This window comes from Equus caballus, chromosome 7 (genome assembly GCF_041296265.1).
Source record: "Equus caballus isolate H_3958 breed thoroughbred chromosome 7, TB-T2T, whole genome shotgun sequence".
In the NCBI taxonomy this organism is placed as follows: domain Eukaryota; kingdom Metazoa; phylum Chordata; class Mammalia; order Perissodactyla; family Equidae; genus Equus; species Equus caballus.
In genome coordinates this window covers 18,503,423-18,524,290 of record NC_091690.1, presented here as the reverse complement: position 1 = coordinate 18,524,290, position 20,868 = coordinate 18,503,423, and the positions used below count along the sequence as shown (strand labels likewise).

Here is a 20,868-nt window from a genome sequence, read left to right as displayed (position 1 = left end):
TGAGTTAGGGATGTAGGAGACTGACAGGAGCCTCTGGGAGGTAGAAGGCAGGGACACTGAGGAAAAGAGCCTCTCCCTGAAAGCAGAGGTCCTGCTAGGCCAAGCAGAAATATCTTTGCACCAGAGTCCTTCTAAGAGCTCCCTTGTTTAAAGGAAAAATAAACAGGTGAACTGAGGTCTGAACCCTCCCTTAAAAAAGAAAAAGCCGCCAGATCATGCAGTACTGAATCAGCCCCAGAGAAATGGCTCAGGAGGAAAATACTGAGTATTATCAGAGACTGTCATCAACTGGGAACTAACACTCTAAGTCAAGAGGCACTTAGTCCAGAGATGACGGCAGCTGACTCCAGTGACGTCAGCAGGCTCTTTGCATCTGTGCTTGTAATAAAAGGCAACTCAAGGGAAGTGTGTACAAGCAAAGCATGGAAACTCAAGAGTATCTTCTGATGTCTGTTCAGAGATCACTCTTTCCAAAGGGCCAATTTTGCCAGTGGAGAAGCACACTGAGGCTATTCTGATGGCCGTTTGTCATGGATACCTTGCAAGATGCAGGGTATGGGGCTCCAGGATAGGAAATCAGGCCTTTCCTATCCTGGGCTCAGGCCAAGGTACAAGCAGGAAGTGACTTAAATGGGGCTCCCTTAAAGGGAGAAAAGGATTCAGAGTTATTGGGGGAAATTCAAGCCTAGAAGAAGCCGACCCTAAAAAGAGATGTCAGGGATGGCTACAGAGGGGTAGGGCAAGGATTACAGGATTATAGTCTATAATTGGCAATTACCTAGCCTTGTCCTGGAAATTTAAAAACTCACACTCCCTTTCTGCCCTACCCTCCACGAAAGCTCCTAGTCCAGTTGCTCAGACATTGACAGTCAAGCCAATGATGCTGCTCCTCCAACACTGGCTGCCCTGGACAGTGTGTGCTGGTACACGTTTAACAGCTCTTTGGGAAGCAAAAATGTAGGCATATGTATATGTCCATATGTTGATTACAAATTTTATGGATCTAAAAGCTGCATAACATACAAGTGACGACTAATAATAACATTTACAATACTCTCTATTGTAAATCTTATAAATAATTGGTTCTTGTATAATGCTTTCATTATTTTTGTCCATCTTCTAATTGTTTGAGGACTATTTGAGGCCCATCATCGCATAGGGACATTCAGCCAAGGGAGCTGACAGGCAGAAATTCCAAGGTCACAAGGAATTGATTGGCCAAGAATCATTTTGAATATAAAACGGTATGCAAAAGTAGCTCCTATCTCAGCAGCACCACTCCTGCACAAGTCCATGTACCCCACACACACACACAAACATACACTGCACATACACATACAAATGCAGGCATGCATACACACCTGCCATTCAGAACAGCCTCACATCTCTACTCCCAAGGCAGCAAATTTCTTAGTTGTGATATTAAACACGGAGTTAATTATGACCCAGTAGTTCCACTCCTAGGTATATCCTCAAGAGAAATCAAAATCTATGTCCACACCAGAACTTGTAGGTAAATGTTCATAGCATTATTCATAATAGCCAAAAAGTGCAAACAACCCAAATGTCCACCGATAAGTGAATAAACAAAATTTGAAGGAACAAATATTTATACAATGGAATATTATTTGGCAATAACACGGAATGAAGTACTGACACCAGCTACTACTTGGAGAAACCTTGAACACATTATGCTAAGTGAAAGAAGCCAGACACAAAAGGCCACATATCATATGATTCCATTTATATGAAATGTGCAGAATAGGCAAATGTATAGAGACAGAAAGTAGATTAGTAGTTGCCTAGGGCTGGGGAGGTTAGGGGGGAAATGAGGAGTAACTACTAATGGGTATGAGACTTCTTGTTGGGGAGATGAAAATGTTCAAAATTAATTGTGGTAATGGTTACACAACTCTGTGAACATACCAAAAATCAGTGAATTGTAACTTTAAAATGGGGAATTGTATGTTATGTGTATTATATGTCAATAAAGCTGTTTTAGAAAAAATCCTGAGCCATTAACAAAGTTTGTGTATTATCTCAATCCCATGAACGTACTTCCACTGCTAATGGTTTGAAGGAGAGCTTTACAAATGTCTCGGCCTCATTTTTTATTTTTTATTATTATTTTTTTTTCCTTTTTCTCCCCAAAGCCCCCCAGTACATAGTTGTATATTCTTCATTGTGGGTCCTTCTAGTTGTGGCATGTGGGGCGCTGCCTCAGCATGGTTTGATGAGCAGTGCCATGTCCGCGCCCAGGATTCGAACCAACGAAACACTGGGCCGCCTGCAGCGGAGCGCGCGAACTTAACCACTCGGCCATGGGGCCAGCCCCTCGGCCTCATTTTTTGATTGGATTTCCACAACAACCACATGAGGTTGACAGAGCAGAGAAGATGAGGCTTACTTCAGAAGGCTGGCTTCAGTCTATTAGGTGACTTGCACAGGATCATTCAGCCAGCTTGGCAGTAGAAGGTGGGGACCGGAAAATCTGCCTCCTGGTGCTTAGAGTTTTCTCCTCCTCAAGCTAACACAGTTCAACTGAGTACAAACTGAGGAGAAGCTAATGCCCTATAAGAGGGCCACATAGCAAGCCCAGGAGTTGAGTCCCTTGCTGAAAGGCGTCCACGTGGAGGCTAGGGAACAGCAGGGCTGAGGTGCTGGCTTGTAGGATGAGGCCTGAAGAGTGGGTGAGATCAGAGCTGCACAAGACAAATGTCATGGACACCTTATTTATTCATTAATCCACCCAGTAAATACTTACTGGGCATCTATGATGAGCAAGACATTGTGCTAGGCCCTGGGGATTCAGTGGAGAAAAACTGCCTGCCATCATGGAGATGTCAGGGTAGGGAAGCACAGACATTAAACAGATAATCCTATGAAAAATTGATTATAATTGTGAAAAGGGCTCCAAGGGAGAAATAAAAAGTGCCAAGAGAGCATATAAAGGGACCTGGCCTGCTTTGGATTAAAGACAAATTGAGAAGGCCAAATCCAATATTTTACCAGATTCTATCTTACCAGTTCCAAGTATGGCTTTGCCTTGCAAAGTCAAACCAGATAATCCGTTTCTGTTTTTTTTTCAGTTAGCATATGATATTTACTCCTCTACTCTCAAGTTTTCACAGAAGAAACTTCTGCAAACACTTCCACTCTCTCAAGAAGTCCTCCAGAGAGGGCTTTATTGGATTAGTGAAGTAGTGAGAGGCTGACACCTCTGGGCCTGTTTACCAGGGGCAGGTCCAGGCACTGTAGAGATTCATGGGCTCATTGCTCACCTCTTACTCTCATGGCCCCCTGGGTTCAGGCATCCTGGGCTCTCCTTGGGCTCCCAGCCTCATTTTGTTAAGCGCAACTGGAGAGTGCCTGCATGTCCTGTGAAGTCCTATCTCTGTTCTCAGTGTCCCAGTATTTCCATCTGGGACTGGGTGAATGTTCCAATTATCTCTTGCTGAATAACAAACTACTCCAAAGCTTAGGGGCTCAAAACAGCCATTGTATATCACGATTTTGTAGACCAGGAGTTTAGGCAATTCTGCTCCGCATGGCACTGACCAGGGGTACTCCATCACATTGAGCTGGTGGCTGGGCTGGATTGGGGGGTTCCAAACACCTTCACTCACACGCCTGGCACCACAGCTGAGAGGAGTGGAAGGCCAGGCTCAGCTGGGCACCTCTTTCTCTCTATGGAGTCTCAGGGCCTCACTATGTGGTCTCTCCAGCAGGGCAGTTGGACATCTCACATTCCACTCAGAGCTCTAAGAGTGAGTGTTCCCAAAGACCAAAAGATGAACATCTGGGAAACAGGCACAGGGTCACTTCCATTCATACTGTCTTGGTCAAAGATCCTACTCAGATTCAAGAATAGAGGCTGTAGATCTTACTTGCAATGGGAGGAGGGTCAAAGAATTTGCAGCCATCTTTATCTTCCATGATGGGGATATATGATTTGGAGATGGAGGAAGGGTCAAAAAGCCCCATTTTGACCTTAAGCCTACATAGTTCACTGGAGACCCCTTACTTTGGGAAATAAAGGTGACATGTGGACCCCTGCTTGTCTCGGTTCTTTGGGTTTATATCGTATAAGCCAGAAACCTGGAGAGTAGAAGAGATGACTCCCTCCCCAGACGTAGGACAGTCTGAATTTAGAGAAGCTAAGAGTCCTAAGTAACTAGGGCAAGCTAATAGGGTGAGAACCCCAGAGAACACTTCAATTTCTTCTCAACTCTTTTCTGCTGCCAGCATGAAACTCAGAGCTGTGTGTGCTCAGCAGTTGCTATCCTGTGACCAGTGGGATAGGCTGGGTCTGAGAAAGAGAGACTTCAAATGATGCTTTTGGAGTTCTTCCCAGGCCTTTACATTTGAAAAGGGCCTTGTGGGACCTGGAAGTATGATTCCCGGGATTAAACAGCTGTGGCCTCTTTGAATTTCTTGGCAACTTGTATCACCTTTCCTGGAGTAAACAACCTTGCAGCAGGCCTGGTGTGCACACCCTTGGGACACCACACCATCTGAATCACAGATGGCTCTCAGGCAGCAGAGCCCCATCCTGGCACATACAGACCTGAATCTGAGATGTGCACGAGTATATTGTGCCCTAGTATATTTGTGCACAGAGCCCCCATAACCCTCATCACCAAGGGCATGTGCATGGCAGCACGGATGTTGAACTTTGAACACACAGTGCACAGAAGCAGGGGCATGCCTGGCTAGAGCAGTGGGGATAAGCAGTGAAGGTCTAGGGTATCTTGCTCCCCATTCCAAACTCAGGTGAATAACGCCATTGGTGACAACAACAGTTACAGCAACCAATGCTCTAAATGCTAATGTATATCAACTCACTTCATCCTCAAAACAACCCTATGAGGTAGGTAGTAACTGCATCTTAACAGGTAAGAAATCCGAGGCACGTGGCAATTGAGTTACTTGCCTAGGTCTCCAAGCAAGTAAGTGGTAAAGCAAGGACTTGAAATTCAGGGTTCATGCCCTCAACATGTTGTCTTTAGCCTGATTAAGCTCAATAACGTGCCTGTGGACGCTGTGACCATAAAATCAGGTAAATGGAGGGAACCTTGGCTTCTGGTTTTTTAGAATCCCTGGTATACTTGTTTCTTAGGGCTGTCCTAACAAATTTCCACAAGCTGGGTGGCGTAAGGTAATAGAAATTTATTCTCTCACAGTTCTGGAGGCTGGAAGTCCAAAATTAAGATGTCGGCAGGCAGGGCCACATAAGGGGAGGATCCTTCCTTACCCCTTCCAGCTTTTGGTGGTTGCCAGTAATCCTTGGCATTCCTTGGTTTGTAGATGCATCACTCCAATCTCTGCCTCCACCTTCACATGGCCTTCTCCCCTGCATGCGTATGTCCTTTGTGCATGTGTCAGTGCCTCTTTTCCTCCTCTTATAAAGACACCAGTCATAATGCATTTAGGGCCCACTTTACTCCAGAATGACCTCATCTCAACTAATTACATCTGTAAGACCCTATTTCCAAATAAGGTCACACTCTGAGGTCCAAGATGAGCAAGAATTTTAGGGGGACACAAACCAGTGTATTTGAGGACAAAAACAGGGTTATTTCACTGCAAAGACAAAGAAAATCTCAATGTGGACACATCAACTCTACCTTCTTCAATGGATGCAGTCCATTCAACCAGGTCAGTTCTGCTGTTTCTAAACTCTTTTAAAACTCACATTCATTTTCATCTGTATCAACAACTCTAGCATTTCATTGGCTTGCTTGTGAGTTTTTCTTGTCAAGGAGACTCTACACTTCCTGATGGTGAGGCAGTATCCATGTTTTCTGTCTCTCATAACACCTTGCACATCCATTCAGTCTGCACAAGGCTCTCAGAATGCACTTTCTAAAGCACAGTCTGAATGGGTCATTTTCCAAATCATAAAATCTTTCCCAAACCCTCATCCCCTCCCAGGAGCTTAGCATGGCTTTCAATCTCCTTGACAATGTGGAATAGCCCCATGCTTTCAAGTGTGGGCTGTGGAGTCAGATTGCCTTGGCTCAAAACCCTGGCTCTGCCTTTTCCAAGCCAAGATAACACGGGTAAAGCAATTCAGCAGTGTCTGGCTCATAAGAAGGGTCTGCTAAACATTGGCTGTTATTATTATCGCTGCTTTCCAGCCTGGGTTCCTGATGCACATTGGACTCTAGTTTCTCACTCTAGTTTCCCAAACACTCTGGGATTTTTCAAACTCATGTTATTCCCTTTTCTGGAATGCTCTTTCTCCTTTTTTTCGACTGGGAAGTTCCAATTTTTCTTAAAGCCCTACTCAAATTCACCCTCTTGGTGACATCTTCTCCCACCTGACCTAGACAAATTATTGTTTTCTCCTCTGTGCATCCACTGGCCTGGAGTTTTCAATCCTCTATCTCCATGTTGCCTGCCCCACCCAACCCCAAAAGTGTCCAGCACAGTGCACGGCACTTTGGGAAGTCATCAAAAACTATTAAGCGGATATACAAAATACTAAATAGTGGACACTTTTTTTCATTTTTTCCCTTCCTCTTGGTCACCCTCACATAGATTCACCATTATCCTTCAGTCCACCTACCTACCCACAACCTTTCCAGGCTAATTTATAAATAGGAAATGACAGCTACATACAAATATATCCCAGAGGCCAGGAACGCTCTGAAGACAAGGTCAGACACATTTATTTTTTGCATTTTCTGAAATAGCTGATTCTTACCTATTTCAGCTTCTTCAATATCTAAAACTCAGGTTTCTCCCTTAAGGTCAGTGAATGCTTTGCTCACCTTCTAACGTTCTTCATGGAAAGCCTCTATCCCTAGGCTGGCAGCCCTTCCCCAAGATGACTCCCCACTGGTTCTAAACTGCTTTATTTAAAATGATTACACCATGCCCAAAGAATCCAAATGCTCTATTGATTCACCCATTTAACACAGAGTCTAACAAGACAGACAAATTTGGACCCTGTCCTCAGGGTTCACTATTATTGAGTGAGGAAGACATTATGACATAAGTACTTACCTGATTTAGAACCCACACTTGAAAGCATGGGGCTTTTCCACATTGTCAAGGAGATTGAAAGCCATGCTAAGCAATGCTAAGCTCCTGGGAGGGGATTAGGGTTTGGGAAAGATTTTATGATTTGGAAAATGACCCATTCAGATTGTGCTTTAGAAAGTCCATTCTGAGAAATGAAAGTGCAGAGGGGGATGGAAATGTACAGCACAGGTGTGTTAACAGGTTTGGGGAAAGAGGCAAGTTCCTGTGAGGAAGTGATATTTACTCAAAGATCTTGAAGGATGAGAAGGAGTTGTCCAAGAGAAAAGCAAGAAGAGTGCTTTAGGTAGGGAGAACAGCATGTGCCAAGGCCCTGAAGTGGGAGAGAAAAGTTCTTTAGACTCAAGAACTGATACAATCAGTGTGGCTGGAGAATGGCAAAGCCACAGGGCTGCTGAAGTGGGCAGAGGCCATATTGCAGAAGACATTGTGAATCAAGGCAAAGGTTTTAAGCCTTATCCTAAGTACACTGGACAGCCTCTGAAGGGCTGTAAGCAGGAAAATGAGGTGATTTTATTTGGTTTTAGAAGGTCTCTCTGGCTGTGGAGTGGATAATAGATTGGGGGTGGCAGAAGATGAGTCAGGAGGGGTCTGCAGAAGTTCAGGCAGGAGCCCACAGAGGCCTCCTCATAATAATGTCAACTTAACTTGAATTCTGATACTCTTTCCTGAGTGGGAGAGAAAAGAATGGTGCTGGCACATTGGGAATTATGAACAGAAGTGCTTAGCACACCTGCACACCATCCATCTATCCACTAGATGGATGGACAGATCTGCCCATCTACTGAGGACCATCATCTCATATACCAACAGGAAACACTGGTTGAAAGAAGCCAGCAGTGGTTATGCTTTCCATTTCCTCCACCTCCTTCTCTGCTCTCCTTCCTTGCCTCACTGCTCATTGTAACTACACTCAGCTCTATACCACCACTGGTGCAGATTGCTAGTGGTCCACCAAAGTCCAGTCTGCCCTTCTTCCACAGGAGCAGAATCAAAGCCAGGCATGTGCCAGTTCAGCTACACTACATTTGCCAGTTTCTCTTGCAGTTAGGTAAGGTCATGGACAAAACTCTCACCAATGGGACATGTTCTGACGTGGGCTATTTCTGGTGTGCAGCTCTAACAGTATGAGTTGGTCTCCTCCATGCTCTCTTGCCAGATGCAGCTATGACTCAGTCTCCACCAGGCAAGCAATGAATGGCAAAGTTCTGGGGAATAGCAGAACCTGGAGTTGGAAGGAATTTGGGCACCTGGGAAGTGGATAGCACTGCCCACTGTCCGGGAATGCTTTCCTTGGATATGAAAGACAAACACAGTCATGGGTCACTTAACGACAGGGATATGTTCTGAGAAATGTGTCACTGGGTGATTTCATCATCGTGTGAACTCATAGAATGTACTCACACAAACCTAGACAGTATAGCCTACAACACACCTAGGCTGTATGGTACTAATCTTATGGCATCAGCACCATATATGTGGTCCGTTGTTGACTGAAACATCGTTATGTGGCACATGACTGTAAACTCCTTTGTTTTTTATGTCACTGAATTTGGCGTCTTTTTAAATAGAGCTCAGCTTCTGCTCATATGCTGACCTCCTCCCTCCCTTCAATCCAACTCCTCTAACCCAGAAACTCCCCATTTCTTCCTCTTCCTGTGCATTCATCCACTGTTCTTCCACAAATGCACCAGAAGTGTCATAAAGTTTCTTGATTTTTACAAATAGACAATAGGCAGTTTGGTTTTCTTGTCTTTCCTTTTCTAAAGAAAAAAAACATTATAAATGCTGGAGAAAAATCATAAAATGCAGATAAGCAAGAAGTAGAATAGAAACATGATTCATAATCTCACCAAAGCATGAAATTATTTAATGGTTCATCTGTATTACTATACTCATGACCTTTTTTAATGCAACAATATCAGGAATATCTTTTCATATCAAGAAAGACATTTTTACAATAGAATTTTTTTAATGGATGCATAGTATTCTGTTGAATCTGCCATAATTTACTCAGCCACTCCCCAATTGTTGGAAATTTAGGTTGTTCTCAGGGTTTTTAAAATTATAAACAAGGTTGAAATAAAGATTCTTCCATGTCCTTTATTATTTACTTAGCACAAATTGCTGAAAGTGGAATTGCTGGGTAAAGGAAACACATAATTCACAGTTTTTGACATATATTGCGAACTTGTCCTCGAGAAACAGTAAAAAAATTTAAGGCAGGTTGTTTTTCTAATTATTGCTATACTATATTGTACTGTGTATGTGAAAAAGATACTCAGCCCCATACGCCCCTCACTGCACTTGAAGCCATAATACCTCCTCGGGCAGGTGCCGAGCCTCCTTCCTCTGGGTGCCCAGGCAGCAATTCTAGGAATGCAGCTTGTCCCTGGTATAGAATAAAGATTAGTAAGGCAGGAAAAAACCATAATTTCTGTTATTTTTTAAAGGCAGTTTCTTGAGACTCTGTGAACAGGGCTAATTTCCATTTTCTGAGAACTCAATAACCCTCTCCAACATTAAAGAAAAAAATCAAACCAAAAACCAAACTCCTTGGGGGTCTCCTCTCAGATCTCTGCAAAGATTTAATGGCAGAGCAGAAGCAAGGTCTGAAACTACTTTAACAGCTGAACCACCCAGCATATCCGTGCACGTGCTTCAAACGAAGCAAACAGTTATCTCTGTCCAAATAAACACAGGAGCCCCCCTGGTGATAGTGTTTGTTGGCTTTTCTTTTTTCCAAAGTTGCTCACACAGTTACAAAGTTGGATAAAAACAACTCCATCCAATAGCCTATAATGCTAATGGGTCTCCTCATTTAAGACACGATAGTGAAGATTTTGTGTTTGCATCTGTTCTCTCAACAGTCTAAGCTGCAATTATTCTGAAGCCCAGAAATCACAGTTTTCAATATTAAGTTTACTCTTGGAATCATCTCATCCTTCTCTTCCTAACCCTCTTTTAATGCTGGACCCATAGATTCCTAATATTTCCTCCAAGTTCCTTTGCCTCCCAGAAGTCATTGTTAAAAAAGTCTCTGGAGGCTATTATCTGGTAGGTGCTCAGAAGAAGAGCCACAACACTGGCAGTGCAGAATATGCTCACCTTGCCTGGCTTCATTTCCTTGCTGTAAATTGAAGGCACCCAGGTATCTCTCTGACTTGTGTGCCCATGGGTACATCATAAATACAAGCAGTGCAGTGACTCTCCAGCGAGACAGTAATTTCCAGCAGATCTTCAGAGTTGCTCAATAATGTTGAAAAGTGTTTACTTTATTCAGCTGGGGGCATTGTCTACTGAAAAGAGATGGGCTTGCAGATAAGACCCACAGATTGTCACGGGCCTCAGAGGAACACAGATGTTACACTGGGGACAGCAATTCGAACATTTTTAGATTAGAAGAAAAACAATGAAAGGGAAAATTTGATTCTTTTAGTGTGGGACTTTAGACAAAATGCAATAGGGGAAAAAAAGCACACAGTTGTTACTTCTGTCTACCTGTAGCTGTGCCTGCTGGTGGCTCCTCTCAATCCCAGCTTAGACGTGGCCTGCTGTGGCTACTCAGGTCTCTACACCACAAACTTGGGCAGCCGCTCCCAGTGCACTGCCACGAGTCTGTGGTTCCTAACTTAAACTCCCTTGCAAGAGACTCTTGTTGATCCAGCTCATTTATTTTCCCTCTCACATCAGCCAAGGCAGAGTTCGCTGGCCTTACCCTGGGCCTCACCGCGGGTCTGGTCAGCTGGGGCTCTGAAGTATGAGGGGGCAGAGGTGTCTATAAGGCCAAGCCTTCCACATGGGTGGGAGGTGGGACAGGTGTCTTTACTTACAAGGTTCTTTGATGATGGTGCTTGTAGTGGTAGAAAGATCTCCATATATGGATTAATATTCTAACAGGGAGGAGAGGAAAGGAAATTTAAACAACCCAGACAGCTCATGCTGAAGCCTGAACCACCCCACACAAGTTCTGGTTGTCAGGTGTAGGAGGCACAGAAAGAGGAGGTGGAGAAGGGGAAAGATTTTAAGGAAACAAGAGCCTTCCCTGGTAAGAAATTCTGATCTTGAATCTTTGAAACCTTAAAAGTGCCCAGACTATTTCCACAATGAATTACCTATTCATCTGAAAAGCCAGGAAGCAAGAGCAGGCTTCCCACTGGGAACCTCCAGACACAAAGGGGTCCCCCCTCTTACCTGTCCCCAGTGTTGTCTCCTTATTTTCCAGAACATCTGGAGGTGTGTGCCTGGGAGGGGGGTGGATGAGCATGACTCACCTGAAGAGCCGGTTGGCAAGGCTTGCGGGCAGGCGGCGGATATTGGGGCTTTCGTCCCCACAGGAGTTCTTGCTCTGGGGGAGGCAACCTGAAAACCAATCCTTCTCCTCCTCTTCCTCATCCTCTTGGTGGCTTCTTTGCCAGAGAGGCAGCTTCTCCCTCCCTCCCGATGGTCAGGACTGAGCTGGCCTACCCAGCACTCACCGGATTTCTGAGAGAATAAGCTGGCTGCAGAGCTTAAAGAGTCAGTCAGAAATTGTAGCTCAAAGTCCCCCTGAGTAGCCAGACTGTCAGCTACATGTCTAGCACACGGTGAGTGAGGCTGAGCTGCTGCAGGCAGTTCTGGAGTTCAAGGCTCACGACCAGGGGACTGTCTGGTACTGGTGAACACCTCCAGGCCATCCTCCCACCAAACAGGGCAAGCAGGATGTGGTCCCCGCCATCAGCAAGGAGAGCACACCCCCTCCCCAGGCCCAGTGGCACTGCCTCTCCACCATTAAAGCCTTGCAAGGCAAAACAAGGCCCCCAAACGTAGCCCTTGGAGTCCCACAGCGCAGTGCCCTGGATGCAGACCTTCTGTTCCCAGTATGAGTCAGTGAGCTGCTCAACCAGTCACATGGAAAGTCAGCTGAGACAGTGAAGTGCCTGGTGAGGAGGCCCAGCTTTGGAATTGGATAGGCTGGTTCAAATCGTGGCTCTGTGTGATACTGAAGAAGGTCACTTAACCTCTCAGCCAGTTTCCTTATCTGTAGAATGGGAAAATAATCTCCTCTCAGAATTGTTGTCTGGATTAACACCAGGTGTTGTGCAAATATACAGAGGCTACTAACTCAGGATAGGGGAAGAAATCAAGGAAAGCTTCTGAGAGGAGGTGGTAGCAGTGATCAGGGAAAAGTAGTGAGGACTGGTTGGGGAAAAGGGTGTTCTTGGCAGAGGAAATAGCGTATTCAGAAGTCCGGAGCTATGAGAGAGCCTCTTGTACCAGAACCAATAAGGCCATGAGCACTGGCAGTAGTCTAACACCACTAAAGGCAGCTGCTTTCTTGGTGAAGCTGAAGGTCATCAATGTATCTGTGCATATGATTTCTGATATAAACATCCATGTAACGTCACTAACTTCTAATGCTTCCAGGCTGGTGCCTCACAGAGGAAGCATTTGCTGACAGTGAACATCTGTGCCCTAGAGGTACTCAGTGGTGGTGATGGGGATGCGATTTTAAATTTAATAACATTTTTACCTACTTGTGGATAGGTTTCTGTTAAGCCCTGGGGCCTTTGGATACAGGCTAATTTGCACACAGCAGAGACACATTGGTTTGTTTTTACCTAGAGCAAGAGACAATATATAGATGAGGATAAAAATTCTAACTGGATAAAGGTAGTTAGACCAAAGGAAAAAACAAAAATAAAAACCCTTATGAATTACCCAGCTTAGAGGGTTACAGGCAACGCATCCAGCTGGAGCACCAAGCCCATCACTCAGGATAACTGACAAGCTGATGTTTCAATGACTCATCTTTGCAACGGCAGGGTCAAGACTAGAGGTTGGGAGACGCGTTTTAATTTAATAAACCATCTGCAAGAAATGCACAGCTTTCAGTTTAGTGTCTTTGGCCTCCCTATATAAATACTTCTACATGAAGGTCCAGTACATCTCTAATTAAAATCTAAATTGCATTCAAGATATTTACATCCAAAGAATGCCATTCTTTTTTTGCTGCTCAGCAAAGACCTAGATCACTGAATTGTGAGTTAATATTTCCAATGCACCATTTTCCATTTTCACCTAGGTGCCTGTAACCTTGCGATGAATATAACCAGCCTCATTTCTTCTCCTGGAAGATACAATAACTGGCACTTCATAAAAAAGTCAGAAATCTTCAAATGATTCACCCCATCAGCAGCATAACAATAGCTTAGAAAAACACTGGATTTTCAGACACAACTCACACGTCAGAGAAGTGGGGGGGTGGGGGAGGGAAAGAAGTGCACCATATAGCCAATTAAGTCTACAAATAGAATAGTAACTGCAGGGCTCCATGGTCCACCCCAGCGATTGTCACCCTGGATGCACATTAAAATCACCTGGAAGAGATTAAAGGCGACTAAGGAGATGAGGCAACTAAAATTATCCAAAATTGCAATTGATGAAATTTGAATAAGGTCTGTGGATTAGTGAATAGTACTGTATCTATGTTCATATCCTGGCTTTGATAATTACATGGTGATTATGTAAGACATTAATGTTTGGGAGAGCTGGGGGAAGGATATATGTGACTTTACAGTATTGTGCATCTTTTTTTAAGTCTGAAATTATTTCAAAAGGAAAAGTGGGGGGGGGGGGGGGAAGGAATCAAAAAAGAAATCTCCCAGAAAGCCTTTAAAAAATACCAACGTCTGGGTCCCACCTCAGACCAATTAAATCAAATCTCTGGCTATGAAGCCTGAATATCAGTCTTTTTAAAAAGTCCCTCTGGTGATTTTATTGTGTAGCTAGGATTGAGAACCACTGCTCGAGTAAAGTTAGGGTAGGTGAACCGAGGCTGATTCCCATTTTATCACATCCTGCCCTACGACTTCAGGCAGGTCATTTACTCTCGCTATGCCTCAGCAGCCTTATCTGTAAAACAGAGATACTTGGCTGTACCTGACCATACTGATAGTGTCACGCTAAACAAAGAGTGTGGAGAGAAAAGCTTTACAAACTTTCAAGAACTAGGGAAACCCAAGGTGCCAGTGAGTCATTCCTTCTGAAGAGAAACTTCAATACTTAAGACCCTGGATGACCTTCAGAACACAATGACATGCTGGTAAATTAGTCAGGGGTAATCTAGTGGTCAAAAAGAGAGCAATTCCATTACATCCAGGGTTCCTTCCTTTCAGCCATCTCAACCCAACCGTTCCCTGCATCTCTAGGGACAGGAACATCCGTCCATGGGCCACACACCATCAGGTCCCACTGCTTAGGTTCTTCCTTTTCTTTGACTTATGATCTAAAGTATAAATGGTGCTCTCTACTTCTATTAGTTCTCTCCTCATCTACAATAGTGGTTCTCATACAATACTGTGCACTAGAATCAAAAGGAGGACTTGTGAAAACACAGATTGCACAGGAATGTTCACAGCAGCACTATTCACAATAGCCAAAAGGTGGAAATAACCCAAATGTCCATCAACTCATGAACAGATCAACAAAACGTGGTTTATCCATATGAAGGAATATTATTTGGCCATAAGAAGGAATAAACTACTGATACATGCTACATGGATGAACTCTGAAAATATTATGCTAGGTGAAAGCAGCCAGACAGAAAAGGCTACATATTGCATGTTTCCATTTATATGAATATGCAAATCTATAGAGACAGAAAGTAGATTAATGGTTGTGTAGGGCTTGGGGGATAGGAGGTGAGAGCTAAAGGGTACATGGTTTCTTTTTGAGGTAATGAAAATGTTTTAAAATTGACTGTGGTGATAGTTGCACAACTTTGTGAAGATACTAAAAACCACTGACTCATATTTTAAATGGGTGAATTGTATGGTATGAGAATTATATCTCAATGAAGCTGTTTAAAAAAAATTTTAAGTGTATGTACTTCTCAAGAAAGGAAAAAACCGGGGCTGGCCCCGTGGCCGAGTGGTTAAGTTCGCGCGCTCCGCTGCAGGCGGCCCAGTGTTTCGTTAGTTCGAATCCTGGGCGCGGACACGGCACTGCTCATCAAACCACGCTGAGGCAGCGTCCCACATGCCACAACTAGAAGGACCCACAACGAAGAATACACAACTATGTACCGGAGGGCTTTGGGGAGAAAAAGGAAAAAATAAAATCTTTAAAAAAAAAAAAAAAAAAAAGAAAGGAAAAAACCTACATATTGCTAGGCCCCAACCCCAGAGCTTCTGGGGTTGATTCAGTAGATCTAGAGCAGGGTCTGAGAATTTGCATTTCTAACAAGTTTCCAGGTGATGCTGATGCTGCTGGTTCCAGGGACCACACTTTGAGAACCACTGATCTACTGTCTGATTGCCTGATAAAATCCAGAAGGCTCTGTCATGTCCTCTGGATATCTAGAGCTATGTATTTCTTTTTCTGCTTTCATTGTTTTTATACTAGGCTGGTCACACTTAGCATGAGGAAGTGAACTCTTCTGACAGAGGCTGGTGCCTTAACAGGCTCATTTATCTTTGTACAGGCTGCAGACACCCAATGCAAGACACACTCCTGAACATGGGCCTGACACTGGCAAGCTAGTTTCTCAGGGAGTTGATAAGACCATTTCATGGCATTTGATGTGACTGGCTTGGAGAGGAAAAACAGCCAATAGTCCTTTCCAAATGTGACCATCCCTCATCATAGACCATTATTTGGAGTTAACATTCTTCAATTGAAAGTGCCTCATTTGGTATTTTGTATCAAAATCCTTATTGCTATTATAATATGCACACCTGTTATCCTACCAGTTCACTTCTACAAACTTATTCTAAAGGAAATAGTAACATATGCATGCAAAGATTTAATCCTAAGAACATTCATCATAAATGTGTTCAAAATCAAAAATTTAGAAACTCCTTAAATGTCTAATCATAAGACATTAAATGATTCATCTGTTGTGTGTCATTTTTAAAATAAACTTTTCGGGGCTGGCCCCGTGGCCGAGTGGTTAAGTTTGCGCGCTCCGCTGCAGGCGGCCCAGTGTTTCGTTGGTTCGAATCCTGGGCGCGGACATGACACTGCTCATCAGACCACGCTGAGGCAGCATCCCACATGCCACAACTAGAAGGACCTACAACAAAGAATATACAACTATGTACCGTGGGGCTTTGGGGAGAAAAAGGGAAAAAATAAAATCTTTAAAAAAATAAATAAATAAAATAAACTTTTCATTTGAAACTGCTAGACTTACAGTCATTGTGAAGCTAGTACAGAGTTCCCACATACCTTGCACCCAGTTCCCCTATTATTATCTTACTTTATTATGGTACATTTCTCACAATTAATGAACCAATACTGATAAATTATTAACTAAACTCCATGCTTTATTCAGATTTCCTTAGTTGTTACTCAGTGTCCTATTTCTGTTCCAGGATCCCATCCAGGAGACCATGTTACATTTCATCATCATGTCTCCTTAATCTCCTCTTAGCTGTGACCGATTCTCAGACTTTCCTTTTTTTAATGACTTTGAGAGTTTTGAGAATTACTGGTCAAGTATGTCGTAGAATGTCTCTCAACTTGGATTTGTCTGATGTTTTCCTCATTAATAGACTGGTGTTATGTGTTTTGGGGAGGAAGACTACAGAGGTAATGTGCCATTCCCATCACATCCTATCAAGAGTATACAATGACAGTTGATGTTGACCTTGATCACCTGGCTGAGGTAGTGTTTGTCAGGTTTTTCCACTGTAAAATTACTTTTTTTTTTTCTCTTTTCATACTGTCCTCTTTGGAAGAAAGTCACTATGTACAGCCCACACTTAAGGAAGAGGCAGTTATGTTCCACCTCGAGGGCAGAGTCTCCACATAAATTATTTGGTATTCTTCTGCACAGATTTGTCTCTTCTCTCATATTTATTTATTCAATCATTTATATCAGCATGGACTAATGGATACTTGTTATATATGCTGGGTTATAATTCAATACTACTTTATTTTGTTGCTCAAACTCTTTCAGCTTTGGCCATTGGGAGCTCTTTCAGTTGGCTCCTGTATCCCTTTGGCATACCTACACATTGTGGGCTTTTTTTCTTTTTGAGGATTTTCTTAACTGACACAAGATGCTCCAGGCTCAGCTTATACATTTCCTGCCCCAGTCCTAGAATCAGTCATTTCTCTAAGGAGCCCTGGTTCCTTTTGTCACAGAATGGTATTAGAAACCAAGATCTGGGTGCTAGATGTCCTCATTGCTACTGGGGTGTGTTTAATGGAATTTAATACATCATTGAAAATTATGTTGTAAATGATATTTAATGTCTGCCAACTATTAAGAGAAAAAAGTAGCTTAACAAACATATGATCCCAGAGATTCTTTCATATATAGAGAAGAAAATACACTACAATATTAACAATAATTATCTCTGGGCACTCAGTGATAGGCAATTTTTATTTTTTGCATTTTGCATAACCATAATTTTAAAGGTTCTACAGCAAACAAATATTCATTGATAATGTGAGAAGAACATGAGCTTAGAAAGCTCCTGTACATGACTGACTGGAAGTCAGAGGTACTTACTGACAGAGTGGGATTAGAGTCTGAAGTCAGAGGCTTCTGCTCCAGCCTTGCCCCACTGCACCGGGTATCATCCTCACCATGGCCCCAGCATGTAGCTCTAAGGGTATAACCAAGGGCAGGCTGAGGAGCAGACACACCAAAGGATGACCCTTTGACAGCACCTATCACCAAAAAAATTGTGATGCAATCTCCCTTTACCTAAGTGAAAATAGTACTAAATTATAAAACACAAAATTCATATGTATGTTGAAATTATGAATTAGCCAGCTTAGAGGGTTACAGGCAATGCATCCAGCTGAAGCACCAAGCCCATCACTCAGGATAACTGACAGGCTGATGTTTCAATGACTCATCTTTTTGGCTGGGTCTGGAACATCTAACATGGCTTCTTTCACATGTCTGATGCCTCATCTGGGATGACTGCACTGGCCAGTAGTCTAGCTGGATCTCAAGAGCAGTCTTTGGTTTTACTAGTGATAACTTGTCTTGGGCACTTACTATGTCTCACATACGTTGTTTCACTTAATTCTCAAAAGAGCTATTGGAGGTGGATATTAGTATTAGACTTTACAATAGACTAGTATGGAGCTCAGAAAGGACAGGTGTTGTGTCTAAGTACACCAGCTATGTAAGTGGCAGAAACCAATTAACCAGTACTAAGAGTTGGAGTTCCAGTCCAGATCTGTTCCACTCCAAAGGGTCTAACAATACTGCCAATATACTGCTCTCAGTAGCCTAGGGTAGCACTGATTTGATTTTCAAGGCATGAGAGCAGCTCTCAAAACAAGCAGACAAGTCTTTGGGACCCTCATGCCCAGGACTCAATATATCTCCTAGGACTAGTTCCTTGCTGCTCTACGGCTGGGCAAAGTCATTTGGTGGGGCCTTTGCCCACTTCTATACTCAGCCAAGGGCTTTATCTTCTAAACTCAACTTTTTTCTCCCAATGTAAACTCTGAACCTAGCTGGGTATTAGGCAATTAGGGGTACATTTTAGCGTGAATGACTGAAAACCTCAGTTTCTTAGTCCTGACAGGGCTATAACTCTTCTAAAAGAAAATTTCATTAATCCATATGGATGTTTAATTGGTAGGATATATCCATTCATTCACCAAATATTTGTTGAGTGTTCACTATGTACCATTTCCTGGCCTAGGAGCTGGGATATGGCAATTAACAAAGACACTCTCTGGCCTCAAGGAACTTACTTTGTTTGGCAGGTGTGTGGGAAAAGGGGAGCAGCATGGAGACAGACAAAAAACAGTGTCAGATGGTGATAAGTGCAATGAAGGAAAATAAAAGGATAAAGAATGACTGGGTAATTAAGAGGGTGCTATTTTCTACTGGGTGGTCAGAGAAAGCTTCTCATAAAAATCTTTGCATAAAATGCCACGCAAGTACCTAAGAATCCAGAACTCCAGGCAGAAAGAACAGCTAGGAGTCCAGTGAAACGAAACGGAGTGAGGGAAGGAAGTTGTTGATGACATCAGAGACAGGACAAAGCATAGAACTTTGTAGGCCATGAAAAAGACACTAGATTTTATTTCAAGTGAGATAAGAAGCCGTCAATTTTGAGCAGAGGAGTCACATAATCCAGGTATATGATTTAAAAGGATCATTTTGTCTCCTACATGAGGAAAAGGGTAGAAGAAAGGAGACCAGTTGAGAGGTTATTGCAATATTCCTGGAAATGATGGCTTGGAATAGAGTGGAAATGAAAGTGGGAATGATGGTAAGAAGTTAGTTTTTGGATATATTCCAAAAGAAGAGCTGACCAGATTTGCTAATGTATCTGATGCAGGATGTGAGAGACAAGAATGTCTCCAAGGTTTCTGGCCTGAGAACAGATATGATATTTAATGAGATGAGAAAGAAAAAGGAGAGGAAGATTTGGGGGAAAATTAAAAGTTCACCCTGGGACATACTGAGATGCTTGTTAGACATGCAGGTAGGATGGTGACTACAGTTGGATATGAGTCTGGAATGCAGAGAAGCTGGGCTAGAGATATAATTTTGAGAGTTATCAGTGTATAGATGGTATTTTATACCATGAGAATGGAGGAGATCACTCAGGGAGTGAATGTAGATAGAAAAATCCAAGGGTTGAGCCCTGAAAGTTAAGGAGCACCAAGAAAAGGAGACTGAAAAGAAGTAATCAACAAGGAGAATAGAGAGACAGTGGTTCCCTGAAAGCTAAGCAAAAAAGTGATTGAAGAAGGTGGGAAAGTCAGATTCTACTAAAAGGTTGATTAGGATGAGCCCCAACAATTGATCTTGGTTACAGCATGGAAGCAGTGGTGACGTGACAAGAACTATTTTGGTAAAGTGACAGGAACAAAAGCTTAATTAGAGGTTTAAAAGTGAAGGAAAGATGGGTCTGGCCCAGTAGTGTAGTGGTTAAGTTTGCTTGCATTTCGGCAGCCCAGGGTTCACAGGTTTGGATCCTGGGTGTGGACCCACACACCGTTCATTAAGCCATGCTGTGGCAGTGTCTCACATAGAAAATAGAGGAAGACTGGCATAGATGTTACCTCAGTGACAACCTTCCTCAAGCAAAAAGAGGAAGATCGGCAACAGATGTTAGCTCAGGGCCAATCTTTCTCATCAAAAAATAAAAGGGGAGAGCTGCCAGCACCCACCTTACCACTGCACCCTGAAAGTGTAATATTCAGAAGTGCTGAGATTACCCTTTGTGTTGGAGAACACATCAGCGGACATCCTAGGCAGGCTCTCCAAAGAAGAGCACTGAAAGCCTTTCGTCATTCTAGTAAATATGAAAATCATCAATCACACTGAAAAGGAACAGATAACTGGTGCTGGCCATGAGTCTCGCTCAGGGAAAGACCCACCACAAGAATGTGAGGGAATGGCCTAGAGACTGAAGGACGTGCTTCCTAAGGAGGAACAGTGCATGAGACTGTGCATGAAAATGCCTGCTGAGGTAAAGGGCATGTCTAAGGGCGGCAGGCTAACACATGGGTGCCTTGGTTGAATGCTGTAAGAGATTTCTTAAAAAAGCTGAACAGGCAATTCAGTGGAGAAAGAATCGTTTTTTCAACAAATGATGTTGGATTAATTGGATATGCTTATGCAAGAAAATGAAGTTCAATCCACATCTTGCATAATATACAAAGATTAATTCAAAATGGAGCATAAACCTGAATGGAAAATCTGAAATCATAAAACTTTTAGAGGAAAACATAGGAGAAAATCTTTGTGACCTTGGGATAGACAAAGATTTCTTAGACATGACACCAATCGCACAATCAATAAAAGAAAAATAAATTGAACATCAAAGTTAAAGTTTTGCTCTTCAAAAG

The 20,868-nt window shown here is 43.0% G+C and overlaps 1 long non-coding RNA gene across 1 annotated transcript; it reads right to left on the bottom strand.

Annotated features, from left to right (window-relative positions):
• Positions 1-8,887: 8,887 nt before the first annotated feature.
• LOC138925079 (uncharacterized) lies at positions 8,888-13,170 on the bottom strand. Its single transcript, XR_011440770.1, has 4 exons — positions 12,748-13,170; positions 12,564-12,647; positions 10,156-12,067; positions 8,888-9,439 (listed from the first exon to the last, which is right to left on the bottom strand). It is a non-coding gene; the product is annotated as an uncharacterized lncRNA (long non-coding RNA).
• Positions 13,171-20,868: the final 7,698 nt, after the last annotated feature.